The sequence below is a fragment of the Protopterus annectens genome, chromosome 1.part1, assembly GCF_019279795.1.
Source record: "Protopterus annectens isolate FY-2018-M chromosome 1.part1, PAN1.0, whole genome shotgun sequence".
In the NCBI taxonomy this organism is placed as follows: Eukaryota; Metazoa; Chordata; order Ceratodontiformes; family Protopteridae; genus Protopterus; species Protopterus annectens.
In genome coordinates this window covers 106,505,826-106,526,181 of record NC_056726.1, presented here as the reverse complement: position 1 = coordinate 106,526,181, position 20,356 = coordinate 106,505,826, and positions in this window count along the sequence as shown.

Below are 20,356 nucleotides of genomic sequence, written 5' to 3'. Positions count from 1 at the left end.
AACAAAACCTGAATTGAAAACGGAATGATTTGAAGAAGTGAAGTATTGTACAGATTTCAAAGGCAGCTATTGACACTACAATATAAGTAGAAATGTATACTTGCAAGGAAAAATTGAAATGCTTTATACTTTTAGTTAAAATAGCTTATTAACTTTTTGCTTTATCCGAAAATTTAAAGAGCTAAGAAATTATTAATAATTTGTCTTTATAATGTTTACTAAAGTGATGTTAGTCACTGACTTGTTTAATGGATTGCGAGTCATGTACAAGACGGACTACTTAATGTTATTTCTGTTTACCTATGTTTGCTGAATTTCTTTTATTAGTACTGATTTAAAACAAGGGAAAGAAAGGGAAGGGAAATCTCTGTTTTTGGTCAAGGGAGGAGAGGCTTAAGAGTATTCTAACTGCCCCAAGAACTCTCTAAGATGCTCTAAATACTATTTGATTAATACTTACCTAAGGTAAGTCTTGATTACCATATAGGTACCTTCACATTAATTCTAAACCTGATGTGATTACCCATTCTGGAAGCAGGAGGTGCCTTATGTAGGATGGGAATTGCCAGGGTGATCATAGTTCATTCTTAGACTCTGCTTTGTAAATCTATAAATATGTAAAAGCACTGCACACTAGAATGTAGGCTGCCTCTACTCTGAGTTAGGATACCACTGATAAGCCATGTCTTTTCATAAGTGTAAGTTGAAGTTGGTGAGCTGAAGAGTGCGAAAGTAAAGGAAGACAGTACACCTACAGTAAATTCATATTTCATTCATATTCACTCATTGTCTCCTGTAGAGTCCTTTTAGTCAAATTATTTTAGTAATAATCTATTTGTTGTTGGCTTATTTAGTGTACGCTCATCTGTTGCATTTAATTTATCCAAAATGACATATCTGACATGTCTGAGATCTCTTAAGGGTAACTAAATATTGGTTATTTTCTAAGTCAACATAATAATTGTTTACACTACTAACATTCCATCCTGATATATAAAATACTATAGAACAATAATAGAATAATATAGAATTTCATATCCCTTTCAAGAAAATTCTCCATATAATAATTTAACATACGGAACTCAGTTGATTGTTGGTTAAAGGTATGAGTGATAATCCAATAGATCTATCCTTATCTATTGGATTAGGGATGACTTTCATTCCATGTTTAATGAGAAATTCATATTTGCTTGTATTTGATACTTTAGAATTAATGTTTTATAGAAGTACTTTTTTAAAGCCTAACAAGAATTTTACCCTACTTATATATAAAGGAGAAAGAACATGAAATTACACTTCCAAGTTTACACACATAAAAATAACATCTAATATTATCAGAGAATATGGTATAACTACTATAATCAAAATAAAAAAAAGAAGCAAAAAGTTTCTTCCAACAATAACTTGAAATGGATTTAACATTCTTATCATTAAATACTAATGACTTAAATAATGCAAATAAAAGACCAAACTTACTAAAATATTTAAATCTAAATAAGGCACAAGTATTTCTCCAGGAAATGCATTTTAAGACTAATGATAGCTTTATTTGGAACCCTAAGGACTATACAGTCTTAGCTCAATCCTCCTATAGAACAAAGACAAAAGGAGTATCAATTCTCTGGAAGAAAAACATAATCACTACAAATGTTATTTATAAATATGAAGACAAAGAAGGTCTACTAGCATTTGTTATAATTAAATTTAATAACAGAATATGGACCTTACCTGATCTATATTGGTCCCCAGGAATTGGAGCAGGAACGGTTAAAAACACCTAGATTTTTTTCCAATTATAAAGGAAATCTTATACTGGGAGGAGACTTTAATTGTACCTTAGAAGCTTCTGAAACCACCAAGAAGTCTTTTTGCATATCAACTATTTCAAAATCCTTAAAAAAATGAATTGATTCATTTAATTTATTAGACACTTAAAGTAAAAGATGATAAATCCTTATTATTTTCCCATAAAGACCATAGATTTGGAACACAAACCAAAATAGACAAATTATTAGTAGTTCAAGATTTACAAACAAAAGTCCTCAACTTCTCAATAGTTCCATGCCCCTTCTCAGATCATGACTCTCTGATAATGAAGCTCCAAATAGAGTTTAAACCTCTAATCCTCTCAACTAGAATTCCATCATATATCATGAAAATTAAAGAATTCAGACCCTGGATGTTGTCAGAACTACAATTATTTCTTGAAATTAATAATACAACAGAAATCAGTAGAGTCATGGTTTGGGACTCATTAAAAGTGTATTTATTTGGTAAGACCCTTAGCTGGTACAAAAACAAAGTTAGAGAGTGGGAATCTGAATCATTAGACTTGCAAACCAGACTCTTGACAGCAAAATCTAAAAAAAATCAGAATTGTCCAGAAGTCAAAAAAGAAATAGAGGAATTAAATCAAAAATATAATGAAATTCTTACACACAAATCTTGTCTAGCCTTGGAAAAATTAAAAAATAAACTCATTAGCCACCTCCCCCAGATATCTACATAACTTATCTACAAGAATTAAAATACAATCTAAAGCAAATAACATTAGTAGTATATATGATGAAAAGAAAGGGAAAAAAGTATCAGATATAGGAGACATCCTTGAAGCATTCCAGTTCCATTATATGGAACACTTCAAAAAAGAACATTTAGATACCAACCAAATAAACTTGGATACAAACCTTATCAATATAAAAAAAATCCCAAAAACTTAAAACTAGACCTACAAAAACCTATATCCTACAAATAAATTGTTGACAAGATAAAAGAAAGTAAATCTAACAAAGCTCCAGGGATAGATGGTATAATTATGGAAATTTACAAACTCTTCCCTTCAACAGTAATCTCCCTTTTTCATAAAACTTTGCTAGACGTCCAGTCAGAAGCAAAAATACCACCCTCATGGAAATATTCTGTCATAAAACAATTCTAAAAGATAATAAACCATCAGACCTTTGCACCTCATACACACCTATATCATTATTGAATAATGATTACAAAATATTCATGTCAGTCCTAGCTAACCGAATGAAAATCCCACTTTCAAAGACAATTAATAATGATCAAACTGGATTTTTATATACCAGGCACACACATAATATTAAAAGGATACTTACTCTTATAGATTATGTGAATATAGAAGATAAACACTTGTAATCGGATTAGACATAGAAAAAGCCTTTGATTCCCTCCACTGGGCATATCTCTTTAAAACTTTAGCATTATTTGAATTTCCTCCTCCCTTCATCTTATTACTAAAAAACATATATATTAATAACTTAGCCTACATTAAATTAGGTCCTTTCACCTCAGAATCTATCCATATAATGAAAGGTACTAAACAAGGATGCCCCCTTTCTCCTATTTTATTTGCTTTGGCTATAGAAATACTTACAGAAATAATATGCAATAATCCAAGAATAAAAGGAATAGAAGTCTATGACCAGTACATATCTAAAATAATGCTTTTTGCTTATGTTATTTTATTAACCCTATCAAACTCCAGAGAGTCATTAGGAAAGCTAGAAGAAATAATGGAGAAATGTTATAAGATTTCAGGTCTACACTTTAATAGATCAAAATCAAAATTTCTATTTTTAAATAAGAAAAATGACCCACAAGTTACAGATAAATCCATCATAGAAAAACAAGAACTAATGCTAAATTATTTAGGAATAGTGTTATGCAAAAATATAAACGAAACAATATTAATAAATTATAAAAACATTATTGAAAAAATAAAAATATATATAGAAAAGTGGAACAAAATGATATTAACTTTTGAAGACAGATTGCAATTAATAAAAATGGTCTTATTGCCAAAAATACAATATGTAGCATTAGCAATACAGTTAATTCCTGAAAGATGCATTCTTAAAGAAATAAACTCATGTTTAATAAAATTTTTATGGTATCCCAAAAAGAATAGAGTAGCTCTAACTCATCATATTAGACCCTGGAAACAAGGAGGATTGAACTTCCCAGAAATAGAAACATATATAAAAGCATATGTGCTTAAAACTACAATAGACTAGATACACCCAAATTATTTTGCCAGCTGGAAAGAATTAACAATGGCTGTATTAACAAATGAATTTAATCTGTTAAAAAAAATTTTAATAGTAGACAAATCAAACAAACCCTGGTACATACTATGCATGAGTATGCAATATAATATAACAAAACCTTCTAAAACAACATTGGTTAATCATTACATCAATTCCTTTAAGAAACTTATCAATGTAAACATAGATCTAAAACTTTGGTTTGACCTTTTAACCCCATTTACCATCACTAAGAACTTTCCACACAAAATATATAAGGAAACAATAACCTCATGGGAACAAAATGGATTCTTATGCTGGTTTCAATGTGTAAATAAATTAAATGTTTTAGATATACATATGATAAAAACTGCTTACAATATTCCAGCACAGGACTTGTTAACCTTACAAAGCATTCTAATGCACACTCAAGATTTATGCAGATTAATTAATAATTCCTCATTTAAAGATATTCCAAATCTAATAAGTTTTCTGTATGAATTTATATATAACAGTTGTGAAAAGAAAAATTCAATTTCAAATCTACATAAAGAGTTAATAACATATAAAACAATTCCCAAACCATCATACTGGCAGTTCTTAACAAAAGGTCAGTCATTGCAGTTAACAGAATAAATTAAAAGTAACATCTTACTATCAGTTAATTACACCTCTAACACAAAGTACTGGAAAATATTTAACTGGAAATACTTACATAGAGCATTTTTAACACCAGATAGAATTAAAAAGATCAGCACTTCTAAAAATGTTTTTTGCTCGAGGTGTGAAAAGTCAAATGAAGCAGACTGGATTCATATTTTTTATGAATGTAATAAAATTAAATCATATTGGAATGGAATCAATCATTTTTTACAAGTTTTATTTAATGAATCCTTTACCTTAACTAAAATATTGATAACACTAAATGTAAATGAAGGTCCCTACCCGAATAATCAAATATGTATTTGTTATGGACAATACTTGCTATATCTAGGAAATGCGTAACCAGAAGGTGGAAATCAAATATACCCCAGACCTTGGAAGAATTCTACACTTTACTGAAGACAACTGCATTGATGGAAATAAAAATCAAAGAACTACAAATCTATCCCAGGCCATTGGTAAATAATCCTCGGAAGAAAGTTATATCTTTGTTGGACACTGCAATAATCAATATTGTATCTCTGATAACTGATCTGTTAATTCTATATTTAATAACATACAGTATATATAATTGAAAGTCAGGCTATTGTAAATATTGTACATAGTTGTTTAAAATGATATTTAAAAATATTATGTAAATGCGATTTTAATTGAAAATAAAAAATATTTGAGAAAAAAATAGGTTGTGATCGGTGACCTAATCATAATCCTGTATGTTATAATACAATAACTGTTAAAAACTGTGGCTCATAAAAAGCAGAACAGTAGAAGAAACATACAAAGAGAGAGAACAAAAGTTTTAGAAATACTCTGTTTGCTTCTAAGTTTGTAGTGTTAACAACAGAATGAGCCCCATTCATAAAGGCAACAATAATTGTTATGAAACAACAGAATGAGCCCCATTCATAAAGGCAATAATAATGGATATGTAACATTAATGCTTAATTCTGTGCCTCACAAATTTAACTATTTTTCATGCCTCACAAAATAAAAATTTCTCATTTTATCATTCACCAGAAGCAGTTGTGTGCAAAGTCAAATAATATGCAGCACACTATTTGACAGTAAACCTCATTAAATTCAAAGGCCTTAGTCAAAGATAGTTCAAGTCTATCTTTTGGAAGTAAAGTCTGAATATAGTCATATGATTTATTTCACCCAAGTTTGCTGATCTAGGAGAGGGTCCACAGTCAGGAGGTTAGGCCTCTGGACCCTTTGTGAAGATAAAATAAATTCATGACAGTGAAAAGAAAAGCTTTTATTATTCTGATAAACACATTAAATAAAAGAAAATCTTGTTAATATAAACTATTTGGAAACATTTTGAAGTGGTTCCAGCTTTAATGCCTGATGAACTCTGTATGTACTTAATCTGTAAAACCAAAGTAAATTAAGGACAATATTCTCTACATATATTACTTTTTGTAACCAATATAATTCTACTAAGATGTACATTACTACTAAATGTTTTGTTATCTGACAGTACATGATGCTTTCAATGGTTATCTTGTCTGAAAAAACAATTCAAGATTAAAACTCATCTCTTGAGCATGCTTTTAGGCATCAGGAATATTATGTATTGTACAGTGTGTGTGTGTGTGTGTGTGTATGTATCGACACAGACATCAGCTACCTTTGAGAAGACAGACCCAAATATCTATGTTCCGAATGAATCATGTAAAAATCTGCTCAATTAATATTTTATTAACTGACAGTATATTTTGCTGTGAACACTTATTTGCTCTGATGAAAAACATCATGTTAGAATTAAGAACTCATCTTCTGGACACTAATTTATCAGGAATACTTCAAACTGGTACCTCAAGTGTTGACACATACATCAACTATTTTTCAAGCAGGGGCAGTTCAATTTATTTCCATAATTAAGTTATATATTTTATTCAAAATTTGTTTGGCTGCATTTTAATATATTATGCTATTTGGAAAAATTGGGTTTCACTTTTTCTTACTGTGGAAAGTGTAGGAATAACAAATCTGGAGACTTGTCTATATCATAAAGTATACATTATAGAGAGATATAATTGGGTCCCTGATTGTAACCATGTTATTATGTGATTGAGACATGAATATCAAGAAATTCACCTTGAGGAGGGGTCATGGCCAAGATGCCAGTCTGATAGCAGCAGAAATCCATAGCTCTGCTTAGATTTTCATATCCTGACAGGAAATATACTTTACTTTCTAGAAAAATCTAACTAAAAATATACTAAAAGTTAGATTAACATAGACTCATTATTTTCTAAAAATTAATACATAGTCAAGAGAATTTTTTAATTATTCCTGTCAAGAACTACATCTTATAATAACAAACATCCAAGAACTGTCACTAAAAATGGACAAATTCGAAAACAAAATGGATATTATCAAACAAGAATGCAGTAAACAACTGGAACTTCTAAATGGAATAGTAAAAAAAAATCAGAACATATTCTTGCCATGGAGGAAACAGTAACTGACCTAGATACTAGAGTGACAGAAAATGAACATCACAGTGAATTTCTTCTGAAACAAAACACCAGGCTGATTGAGAAACTGGAAGACCTTGAAAGTAGATAAAGGGGGAATAACATAAGAATATGTGGAATTCCTGAAAAAGAAGAGGGTGCTAATATGATTCAATTCCTCAATAATTGGTTTTCATCAGCAGTAAACATGCCTGAATCCCTCTCTTTTGGAATAGAGAGGGCTCATCGGTCCCTGGCAAATCCAGCTTCTTCTCTGAGTTAGTCTAACCCCAGGTCTATAATAGTTAAATTTCCTTCCTCGCAAGACAAGGACTTAGTGCTGAAATCAGTTTGGACTAATTCCCCTATCAAGATGAGTGAAAAAGGTATTCATTTTGACAATGACTACACCTCTACAGTCATATCCAGAAGAAAGGAATGTGTTCCTCTAAGTCCTTGAAAAAAGCCAATATTAAAGTTCAAATTCTTTTTCCTGCAATAATAAGAATCATCTTGCCAGAAGGTGTGAGGATCTTTGATTCCCTACAAGAAGCAGTAGAATGTATCCAAAAGAAGAAAATACTGTCGGACATAGAAGAAATGGAATGGTCATCCCAGAGTTTGAAGAGACAGGCAACAAAAATGGATGGTCTGTAAAGGAAGGAGCAAACAAAACCAAGAAACTAAAGGACAAATGAATAAATTGTTTCTAATTTTAAATGCTTTGTTTTATGAATCATTCTGGAAACTCTATGCTGTAAGGTAATGTGAATCATTTTTATTATTAACTTTCTCTTTTCCTTTTTCTACCTACTTCTTCTAATTTCATATAGTACTAAGTATTTAAATAACACTCTCTCTCTCTCCTTTCTTCCTATTCTTTTTTGTTACCAATGTTCCTTTTCTCTCTTTTCCCCATTATAAGTACTTTACATACTTTTACCTTTTAAATAACTACAACTGATGTGTCTTCTAATTCTTCAGTGATAGTATAATTTGACTAAATACCAAAGTGCATTTTTTCTAGTGGGTCAGTGGTGAGGTAACAAGGTGTTTCTGATTATTGTTTCTAACTAGCTGTTTTAGACTCTTTGTTTAGATACATTTAAACATTAATACAGTACTTTAATGGTGTTTTATAGATAGCTAAATATATATATATATATATATATATATATATATATATATATATATATATATATATGTATATATATGTATATGTATATATATATATATATATATATATATATATATATACATGGGTCTACCTGATAACACCGACACGCCAAAACACCGACAACGAAATAACCGACATGACAAAACCGAAAGTTCAAAAACACGAAACTTCACATGCCCGACAAACCACAATCCCGACAATCAACAAAACAAATAACTTTCCCAAAAAACGCACACACAACACAAGCATACCAAAAACCTTACAAACCTACACTAAACCTTACATACACAACTATATATGCACTAACCTTAACCCAAACCCTAAACCTAAGGTCAGTCACTATCTCACACTTACCTTACCTGCACCCTAACCCTAACTTACTTAATCTGCCCCTAACCCTTAAGTCTGTCAGTATTTCACACTTACCTTACCTGCTCCCTAACCCTAACTCACTTAATCCGCCCCTAACCCTTAAGTCTGTCACTATCGGACACTTACCTTACCCGTACCCTAACCCTAACTCACTTAACCCACCCCTAAACCTAAAGTCCATCACTATCGCACACTTACCTCACTCGCACCCTACCCTAACGTCCATCACTATCACATACTTACCTTACCCACACCCTTACCCTAATGTCCATCCCTATTGCACACTTACCTTAACAAGTCGGTGTTCTCAGCATCGAGATTCTAAACTGTTGTTCTTCTCTGTTGTCGATCTTCTGGTGTCGGTTATCTTGTCATTCTTCTCAGTTTTTGGCGTAATCAGGTAGACATATATATATATATATATATATATATATATATATATATATATATATATATATATATATAAATATACTAGGTTCCCTTTTTTCTCTCTCTCTCTCTCACCTGGTTAACTGGTGGGTATATGACTGAAATGTTATAATATGATTTCTGATTTGAGGCAGCTCTTGTTACTTTTAAATAGCTGTTTTATATGAAAGGGTAAATTTTTTCATGATGTGTTGTGAGGAAACTGGTGGTCTGTGTGACTGTTCTCCTTGTGGAAATTCATGACATGCACAGACAAGGCAACTTGAGTGTTTTTTTTTTTTTTTTTTTTTTTTTGCTTTCTGTAAACTCTACAAGCTTCAGTATCTGAATTTCCCACCGAAAATGCTTTTTTCTATACTAGAGACAACTTCTGTTGTGCATGAGCCTATTTAGATACTTTTTAACACGTTTATGAAGCCGCAGCTTGAAGAAACAACACTGATGACATAATTTGACCTTTTGAACTTGTTAAATGGTTGTACTTAGAATTCTTTTCAATTGAAATTTAATTATCCTTCACTAGATGCTTTAAATGGTAAATAATTAGTTCTGATAAAGTGTTTAACTCCTTTGAAAATGCCTATGTTCTGTTATAGATGCATGCATACTGCAGATTCAATGACACTGTTAGTAACTAAATGACAAGTGAACTAGGAACTGCATTAGAAAAGTCATTATGCATATTAACATCAGACTTATGTTATATAACTAAACCTTTAGTAACTAAACAGAGGGTTGTGAGGCCCCTTTTTTTTCTCTCTCTCCCCCTTCCTGATGAAATATGTCAACATAAATATTGTTAATACATATGAGTAATATGTGTATAATTGCAAAATATAATAGTTATGTTGTAATAAGTGTTAAGTATATATTCAACAGATCCTTACATGAAAAATGTTAGATAGATGACTGACAAAATGGTTAAATTATCTGATGTTTCTTGAAAAGTCTTGGAAATAATGACAATCTTCTTAAACTTCAGCTTCTAATGTTTATACATACTTTGATCAGATGTGTATTTCTGGCATATCTACATATTAGAGGTGTTATTATCATATGTGACATATTTATATAGCTTCTGATATATTGGACACTCTCATTCTAATGTATATTTCATGGATTCAGATTTCTTTAGTTGCTTTCATAATGCTTTTCTTTTTTGTTTTTATGCTATATTCTAAGCAGAGATGGATAATTTGTGTAGTTTGGTATTGGAGAGGTGGTGGATGGATGGTTTAGTTAAGTTTTTGACTAAACCATAAACTTTATGTTTCATGTATGTGTTTGTAAATAGTTTTGGGTTTTTGAAAGTAGTACTTAATACATGTTATGCATCCATGATAAGTAAGTTTACAGTAGATTTCAAGTCAACACGGAAGAAAGGTCTTTCAGTTAGTAATAACATATACATTATAGTCAATGGCTTATAAATGTTTATCATTAAATATCAATGGTTTGAACAATAATGTCAAAAGAGTTGGTTTGCTTAAATATATCAAAATGCATAAAGCCCAGATCATCTTTTTATTAAAAAAAGATCTGCAAAAATGCTCATTCATTGGCTATACCATTCTGGCTGATTCATGTTTTAAGACTAAGAGAAGGGGCTCTCTTATTCTATGGAAAAATACTTAAACTATGCCAAGAATTATAGATACAATTTCAGATAAAGGTGGGATGATAAGCATGGTTATTTTGGAAATCAATAGGAAATATTATACTTTGATTAATACATACTGGATACCAGGACTGAGTACTATGTGTTGACAAATATCTGGACCTGATTACTTTAAATGCAAAAGGGGAAATTGTAGCAACAGGTGATTTTAACTGCCTATTATCAGGCAATAATACTTCTAAAAATGGTAAAATAAAACTAACATCTCAAGTCAAGAAGTTAAATGACTTTATAAACCAGATGAACCTTAAAGATATACATGGTCTAAGAGAACATTAATCCTTATTCTATACTCACTATTCATATCTGTTTGGTATACAAACAAACACTGATAAGGTCTTTGTATCAAATAATATATATACTCTAAAATAAGTGACATATCTATAATGACTTGTCCATTTTCAGACTATAATGCTATAAACTCTACATTAACTACACATACAGATGATTTAAGATTTCTACATAGAATTCCTGCTTACATAACTAAGTTAAATTGCTTTAGGGAATGGATAATGAAAGAAATAGACATGTTTATGGAAACAAATGATAATGGTGAAGTGACTGATACTATACTATGGGACACCTTTAAAGTTTATATATATGGTAGAATAAAATCTTGGTACCTTAAAAAAGGAGAGAGTGGGACAAAGAACTTTTAAACTTAAAAAAACATAAACAAGATAAAAATGGATGCAAAACCAAATAATGTAGCAGATAACAAAATTACCAAGTTAAATCAAAAATAATTAGATGTTCTGAATCATAAGGTAGCCATAAACCTGGAAAAATTGAAATTGCAATCTTATGCTTTAAATCCCAAATATCTACATAAAATAGCGGTAAGATCTGAAACATAAACAATCAAAATCTTATTAATGAGATTAAATATAAAAGTGATGGTTCAGTTAAGAGTATATCTAATTTAATGGGCATATTAGAAGTGTTCAAAAACTACTATAAAGATATAAATAATAACACCCCACTTTTGGAGACAGGTAATGTAATCAATGCTTTTTTTCAAAAAATAATAACTACTAAGGTGTCAATGCAACAAAATAACATATTAAATAATCAAATAACACTAACAGAAGTGAAAGATCAAATAAAAAAAATAAAAGATGATAAAGCTCCAGGACTGGATGGAATAATTCCTGAACCATATAAGATTTTTCCTGAATATATAATAAATAAAATGATGAGTACCTTTACTATGGTTAAGCAAAAATATATAACACCCCCATCATGGAAATACTCAATTATCTCCCCCCATATTAAAACAAGGTAAAGACCCCAAATCTTGTGATTCATATAGACCAGTTTCATTACTAAACACTGATTATAAAATTTCATAACAATATTAGCTAATAGGATAAAGTAAATATTGCCTAATCTAATACATAATGATCAGACAGGGTTCATTCTTCATAGAAAAGTGCAAGATAAGATTATTAAATTACTATCATTAATAGACATAGCATGCAAATACAAAAAAACAACTATTATTAGCCTAGACATAGAAAAGGCTTTTGATTCTATTAGTTGGTCTTATCTACAAAGAATTCTGATTGGTTTTGAATTCTCCTCAGATTTTGTCAACTTGTTAATGAAAATCTATAGTGGGGCACAAGCTTATGTGAAAATCAGATCATATCTATCCTCACCACTAGAAATCCTCAAGGGAATTAGAAAAGGTTGTCCTTTGTCACCGTTATTGTTTGCTCTTTCAATGGAACCTTTTGCTACATATATCAGAAACAAGCAAAATATAAAAGGCTTTCAAATTAATAAGGACTATTGTCCTAAGATGCAAATATTTGCTGATGATATGTTGTTAATGTTGGGTGATATCGATGGTTCTTTGCATGATGTTATATATAACTTAAGCAAGTTTGAAAGAATTTCAGGGCTTAAATTTAATCATAATAAATCCAAAACATTACTAATTAACAAAAAGATCAACAAAAATGTAAGTGACAATAGCCTGTTTAATTGGGAGAATGATGTATTAGAATATTTGGGTGTCAGTATAAAGAGTACATGGAAAGAGTCTGTTAAACTAAACTACAATAATTTAATAACCACCATTAATGAACTAATCAAAAGATGGAATAAAATGTTCTTCACAATGGAGAACAGGCTCTCTTTAATTAAAATGATAATTTTATGTAAACTTTTGTTTTATATACAGTCATTGATACTACCCTCCCAAAAATGTATTTAAAAAATTAGATTCCATATTACTTACATTTTTATGGCTCCCCTTAAAACCTAGGATTGCATATAAATGGCACATTAGAGCTTGGAACAGTAATGGGATAGCATTCCCTAGCTTAGATCTTTATTTCAAATTAGTTATAATTAATGCAATATTACATTGGATCACACCTACATATATATCTGATTGGAAAATAATACATGTGATTCATGTAACTGATATCAGAACTATAGAAAATCAGTTTAAGGAACAATATGGAATAAGTAGAGTTGATTGGCTTTTACGTGAATTTTGTTTATTTAATAAGAAGTTTGATAATTTTTCTTATGGCATTAATCAAATATTTAATAACTTTAAAAATATAATTGATTGTAATTACAACATTAAATGATTTATATTTCTTATATTCCCTATAGCATACTCCCCTGATTGCCTAGATACTTTCAACATCAATGCGATGCAAAAATTAAAGGAAAATAACTTGATATTCTGGCATCAGTTTATTGAAAATAAGAGTATTAAACCACTAAACTCTCTTTTATGTAGTTTTGATAATAGTCAAGACAGTTGGTTGTTTATACACTCATTACAGCAGTTTATAGAAAACAAAATGAGAGTATCAATCAACCCAGAGGCCGAATCTATACCTAGTTTGAGTCAGCTTATTAGGTGTCTTGCAAAGACAGATAATCAAAAATTAAGCATCTCACCTATTTATAAGATACTAGGAGAAGACGGTCTAAAGTTTGACTCAGATTTTTGGAATTACTATGTAAAGATTAATGGAGAACAAATATCAGATGAATCCAAAAAATTGTTATTGAATTCCACATATGGTACCTCTTCTTCATTATTTTGGAGATTGTATACATGGAAATGTATGAATAGGAGTTTCTATACTCCTCATAAAATCTTATACTCAAAAACAGTGAAAGTAAATGTTGGTAATGTGATGAATTACTAGAGGCCAACTGGGTTCACATGTTTATTGAATGTAGTAATGTTCAATCCTGGAAAAACATCAGATATTTTGTAAATGCTTTATGGTCTGATAACTGTCATATTTCTAACTCACTAATCCCATTCAATGTTCCTATACCTAATGTAATACCTAGATCTCAGATTCAGTTATCTGGTCAATTCTTGCAATTGCCAGAAAAGTTATTATTTTGAACTGGAAAAGTAAACAAGATTTGATGTTTAAAGATTTTTATTAATTTAGCAAAAGTTGTTTGTAAAAAAGAACTGCAAACCATTTTTTATAGAACTCATAACATTACTCATAAAAAATAGCATGGCAAAAATTGGAAAACTTTTTGAACAAATACTGATAACTTCTCATGGATAAAATGATTGTTTATCATGAATGAATGTAAATATTGTAAATAGTTTTGTTATTGTTTTATTGTATTTGTTATATGTACATTTGTGTATGTTTATAATACAAACAAAATAAAACTGTTTTTGAAAAAAAAAAGAAATTCACCTTGAGAGCAAAGCTCAAGTGGTGAATCTTGGCATCCATGTTCAGAATACATAATAATGGGTTATGATCAGTGCAATCTGATCATAACTCTTTGTAGTGCATGGAGCCTTATCTACCCCATGTAAAATCAGTTACAAAATAACAAAAATAAAAAAAACAAACATGTTTTACCAGCTTTGAAAGTCAGTAAAGCACTTAGTGACTGCTGTCACATCGACAGCAAGTAAGGAAAAAGTCAGGGACAGTTTTTAAACACTGTCCCAATTTAACAAAATATTTATAGACTAACATCTACAGACTTCAGTGGACATAGGAGGAAACATATTCATGGACTGAAGAATGTGCCTTCCCTTATACTCGAGTGTAACAGCAATTTGGGGGTGTGTAACATTTGTTGTATACCTTTGAAATTGCTGTTATGGTAGGACCTCATTTTTTTTCTTATTTTGGAGTGTAATCATAGCACTCCCTGAACTACATAGAGGGTCATCATTGGGTCTCTGATCGTAGCCACACTATTATTTGTTTGAGATATGGATTTCAAGAAACTCACTTGAAAGGTGAATCTTAGCATCCATGTTGAGAACCCACACTAATAGGTTATGATCGGCAAGACCTGATAATAACTGTTTGTAGTGCATGTACTAGCAGTTACAAAAGAAATAAAAAAGTGATGATGTGTTTTACCTGCTTAGAAAGCCAGTAAAGCACTTGGGAAGTGCTGTCACATCGACAGCAAGAAAGAAAAAAATCAGGGACAGTTTTTAAATACTGCTGTAATTTAAATAAGTTACTTACAGAATGGCAACTATAAACTTATGTGGACATAGAAGGAAAGATATTGAGGAACTGTTGAGAATGAAGTAACATCTCTTCCCTAGCACCTAACTGAAACAGCACTTAGGGGATGTATAACATTTGTTACACACCTTTAAAAGCGTTACTCAAGGTGTGTATAGAGGGTGGCAGTCATGTTCATTACTGATATGAGGATTATTTTTATACCAACAGTAATGTGAGTAGAATTATTGTTTCTTGTATAATATTTCTACAAGGCACCTTGTCCATCTCTGTCTTAGTTTTAATAAAGGTGCAAATAGCTAGTATGAACATGACAATGACAGAATGAAGTGATTAAAGGAGTTTAGGGCTGAGCTCTGGAGGTGTGCAGGTATAAGTCAATCCACTGATCTTAAATACATAGTAAAAAACACTTAATCTCTTCAGCTACTACCTTTCAGGCAAGGGAGCGGCAGCTAGTATGTTCATAATTGAATACTGGGATTGTAAAGTCTGTACTTTATTAATTTAGCCACTATACTATAGGAATACTAAATCTTTAAGACAACTGCTGCATTACTGGTGATACATTTCTTGACTGAATTCTGGAGCTGTTATGAAGGAACTATCCATTATGCCAAATGGAACACACTAGATTTTGGCAATCACTACCATATTGTTGATATGAGATGTTAACATGGAATTCAGTATTAAATTCTACAGCTGTATTGGTATATTCAGTAAGCCACAATGTAATGCAAAAAACAAAACAAAACAAAACAAAAAAACACACTATACTATCAAATTAGTAGCATCAACCAGTTACCTGGAGTTCGGTACTGAAATCATTGGTTTTGATGGTCCACCATTATCCTATAAGGCCACCATATGACATGAGAAACTTGCCATCACTTGTACCCCAAATACACATAATTCAAATTTATTGTGCTTCTACTGATTAATAGTTGGCCGCAAAATTACCTTTATTGTATAGCACACTGCACTGTTGATTTGCTACCATGTTTGTAGGAGTTCCCATAACAGAAAAGACTGCTGTTCAGTTTATGATTTGTCTCATCTGTGTTGTTTATTTTTTCACAGACCCTCGTCAGTGTTATTAATGTTTTTTTTTAAGTAATACTGCAGACTTCAGAAGTGGTGGCAAAAGTCAACTATTCAATAGTGGAATTGATAGCCAAGGCAGGGAAGCCATTTTCATATCAGTAATTTGACAAAAAGTCTTAGAGTACTGATGTGACTTACCCAGAAAAAGGAAGTGGTCAAAAAATTATTGTATGAACCAGAAGATGATAATGAAAGTATTAAGGGTTAATGCTAGGAAAATAGAAGAGCTGGTTAGTCAAGCCAAAAAAGAGCCTGTTGGACTCAAAGAAGTATACCATGCATTAAACAGATACTGATAAAAGGTCTGGGGATACTCTGTACATGTGTCAGCAGAGCAAGCTAAATTCAATCAGTGGGCAACATCTGATAAATGTTAGTCTGTCATGGATGGTTATTTGGGGACAATTTAGTACAGGAGGATGGAGTTCTCCTTTTCCCAGGTGCCAGGAAGAAATTTGGCTTGTAATCTAATGACTGGCCACTGTATGATGTTATGAGTGGGTCCATAAAAAAGTGGCCTTGGTTAAGTGGGCAGGCTCCCTGAATGTTGCATACTTAACATTTTAGATAATATTTTGGTAGGAGCGGAGACAAAGTGGTCTTAATTCCTAACTTCTACTGGGCCATATGGGACATTTCCATTCCCAAGTCAATGAATCCTAGCCATCACAACATGGAGTATATCCCTTCAGAAAGAGATATTTTGTTATATTCCCCATGTCTCATCTACTTCTACCCTAATTAGTTTATTTTATGGAAGTTGTGACATTTCACCTTTCTGATACCTGGGAAGATAGCCTTGTTTTACCAGGGCTGTTCTGATCACTCTTGGTGCCATCCTGCAGGAACTTTGAGCAAATGCTCTCTTATATTTGCCATTTGCCCTGAACTGATCTGATTTTGGTCATAAGTAGGGAAGTTGTGTACAATAGGGTGGGGCAATGATTTCTCTTTGTCTGTGGTAATGAGGCTTTTTGGTATTTCTATGCCTTTTAATTGGCCAGTGTCTCAGGTGTATTTTCACAAAGGCATTTATCTTAGGAAGTGCATGTAGATGCACAGAAATTAATTACTTGTTGTTAGAAATGCTGTAACCTTCATGATCTGGATAGTGATACACCATATTAAGACAGTACTACAGTAGGGAGACTTCCCATTTTTGAGGAGATGTTCTTATGCTCAGGTAGCTGGTGTTTATTTTAGATAACAGCGTGTCTGTTTTGCAAATGATGCTTTTGATAATTAAAGCACCTCTTGAATAAGCTTTTGAAATGCAGATATCTTGACATAATTTATATTTTTATTAGCTCTGCCCTTATGATTTCTCAGTTATTTTGCTTTATGATTGCGGCCACAGTGGTAGGGTAGCCGTGGTGGTGCAGCGGTTAGCATTGCCGCCTCATAGCAAGAGGTTCTCTGGTTCAATTTTTGACTGGGCTGCCTTCTGTGCGAAGTCTGCATGTCCTCCCTGTGGTCACATGGGCTTCCTCCGGATGCTCTGGTTTCCTCCCACATCCAAAAGACATGCTGTAGGCAGATTGGACACTCTAAATTGACCCTAGGTGTGATTGCATGCGTGTGTGTGCCTTTTGTAGAAGGTTGGGTGCTGGGCTGGCAACTCGTCACCATAAAAAACTCCACTGCCAATCATGAGCGGACAGGTGATCCACTGTGGTGACCCCTAACTGGGAAAAGCCAAAACAAGAAGATCTGAATGGGGTCAAAGGCCATCTCTGTAGCTCTCTGTTTTTCCCTTCCTATTCCTCTCCATATTTATTAATTCTGTGTTTAATACACTTTTATATTAATGAAACATAAATGATTTAATACAAGCTTTCATGTACAAATCATATGTTATCAAATATTTAAAAAGACCCCACAAACACACTTTTTACATAAAAATATAGATAGAATTCTTTTCAATGAGTCTTACTTTTTAAAACCAGTCTTGAAATTGAAGGGTTTACATCACTGATCATGTGACTAATTAGCTGTTATTTAAAAAGTGTCTTTATGGAGTCTTTTTAATTTGCTTTGTCCAGGAAAGCTTGTATTAAAATATTCAAGTTAATATTGTTGCAAACTATTTTGTTTTATTTTTATTACTGAGGCATAACGGTGAAATCCATGCCTCAGGATGCATTTGAAATTAAAGAGATCATGGAAATGATAACTGCAAGTGTCATCTTCATAATGCTGAATAGTCTGAATTAGACAGATATTTTCAAATGGAAACAGAATCAGAAGAGGATGCTTTACTTCAGCCGATTTCAGTGGCTGAACAAGGCTGTTGCAGTAAACAGACTCTGGTTCTTACATGAAGAGATAAAACCCAGTGTGAGAAAAAAATGAAGCTGTTACCTTCTCAAGTGATAACTTTTGGTTCGACCTGGCTTATCTGTTTGATGTCACCAAGATGTTAATAGACTAGTTCATTTAGTCATCAAAATGTATAAATGTGCTGTTGTATTTATTCAGAAACTAGTATTATTGAAATATTTAGCCAAAAGAAATGTCTTTCCCCTTGCTTCTCACAGTGTTCCTGATACCATGCAGATAGAACCCTACTCAGCTATTAAATTATAATGAACTGAAGGGAGCATTCAAAGATCATGCTTATTTTTTTACTCCGTTTCTTCACACATACAACAAAAGCTACCAGAAAGTCCTTTGAGATGTTTCCACATTTGTGGTGTGACTTATTTCTATATGCTGTTCTTTCTAAAGACTGAGAAAATTACATTAAAATCTGTTCACAGATGCATTTACCTGGAAGAAGTGCTTTGGATTGCTACCTCAATGGTTACATAAGCAGAACCAAGGCTCAAGTACTTTTTAATAAGCACGATCTGCTGTAAATGTTGGTGTTGTGGGCAGTAAACAGTAGTTTAGCTCATACCATGAAGTATATTTTTTTCATTACATGCCTTCTGTATACTTAGCACTGGCTTTGCTGTAGCATCTTCCAGTGAAGTTCGCTAAGATTTGAAATGGTTTACTTAGCTCCAAAATATTTTTCCCTAATTTGGACAATTGTGGCAAGAAAGCACATACACAGATTTGTAGGTTTTCTGAGGGTAAAGCTTCCTTCACTATGTTTGGTTTGTTACTGATTCCTGCTGTACAAGGCTCAATGACATGATTTATACTTTTGTGTTCTCCCTTGTTCCCTAAGTAGAATGATGTAGAATGGCATGACTCTAATTTGAGCATAAAAAGGAGATAACAGCAGTCATATGGTCTGAACCTCACAAGTCTTGGTCTGTCTGGTTTGTGATGTCACCCTAAAAAGTTTGGATATCCTTGCTACACCATTTATTTTCTTACAGTTATGAGACAGGTACCATGTAAGTTATTTTAATGTACCATCAGTGTAAACAATTTGCAATGATAACACATCAGTCCTGATAATACATGGACTATACAGCAGGTCTTTGTATAGATGACATTCTTTTCAAAATAAGAGATTTTCCATATGCAATGAGTTAAAGAGAACAGAAGAGAAGATCTGTCTTTCGGCTTTTCCCAGTTAGGGGTCGCCACAGTGGAACTCTGGTCTGTTAATGATTGGCAGGTGTTGAGTTGCCAGCCTGGCGCCCAACCTTAAAGAAAGGCACACCCACACACACGCACCTACCTGCATGTCTTTAAATTCACTCGACCATGGGGAGGACATGCAGACTCCACACAGAAGGTGCTCCAGCCAAGAATTGAACTGGAGAACCTCTTGCTGTGAGGTGACAATGCTAATTGCTGCACCACCGTAACGAACATAGAACAGAAGAAAGGATAAGAGAAGAAAATCTGTATCAGAAAAGTCTGCAATCTGGTATTTATTAAAGTGCATCTATTTAAATTTTCACTCATTAATTACATCAATTCTTTATCAGAATTTTGAGGCTCTTTAGTATGAGTTC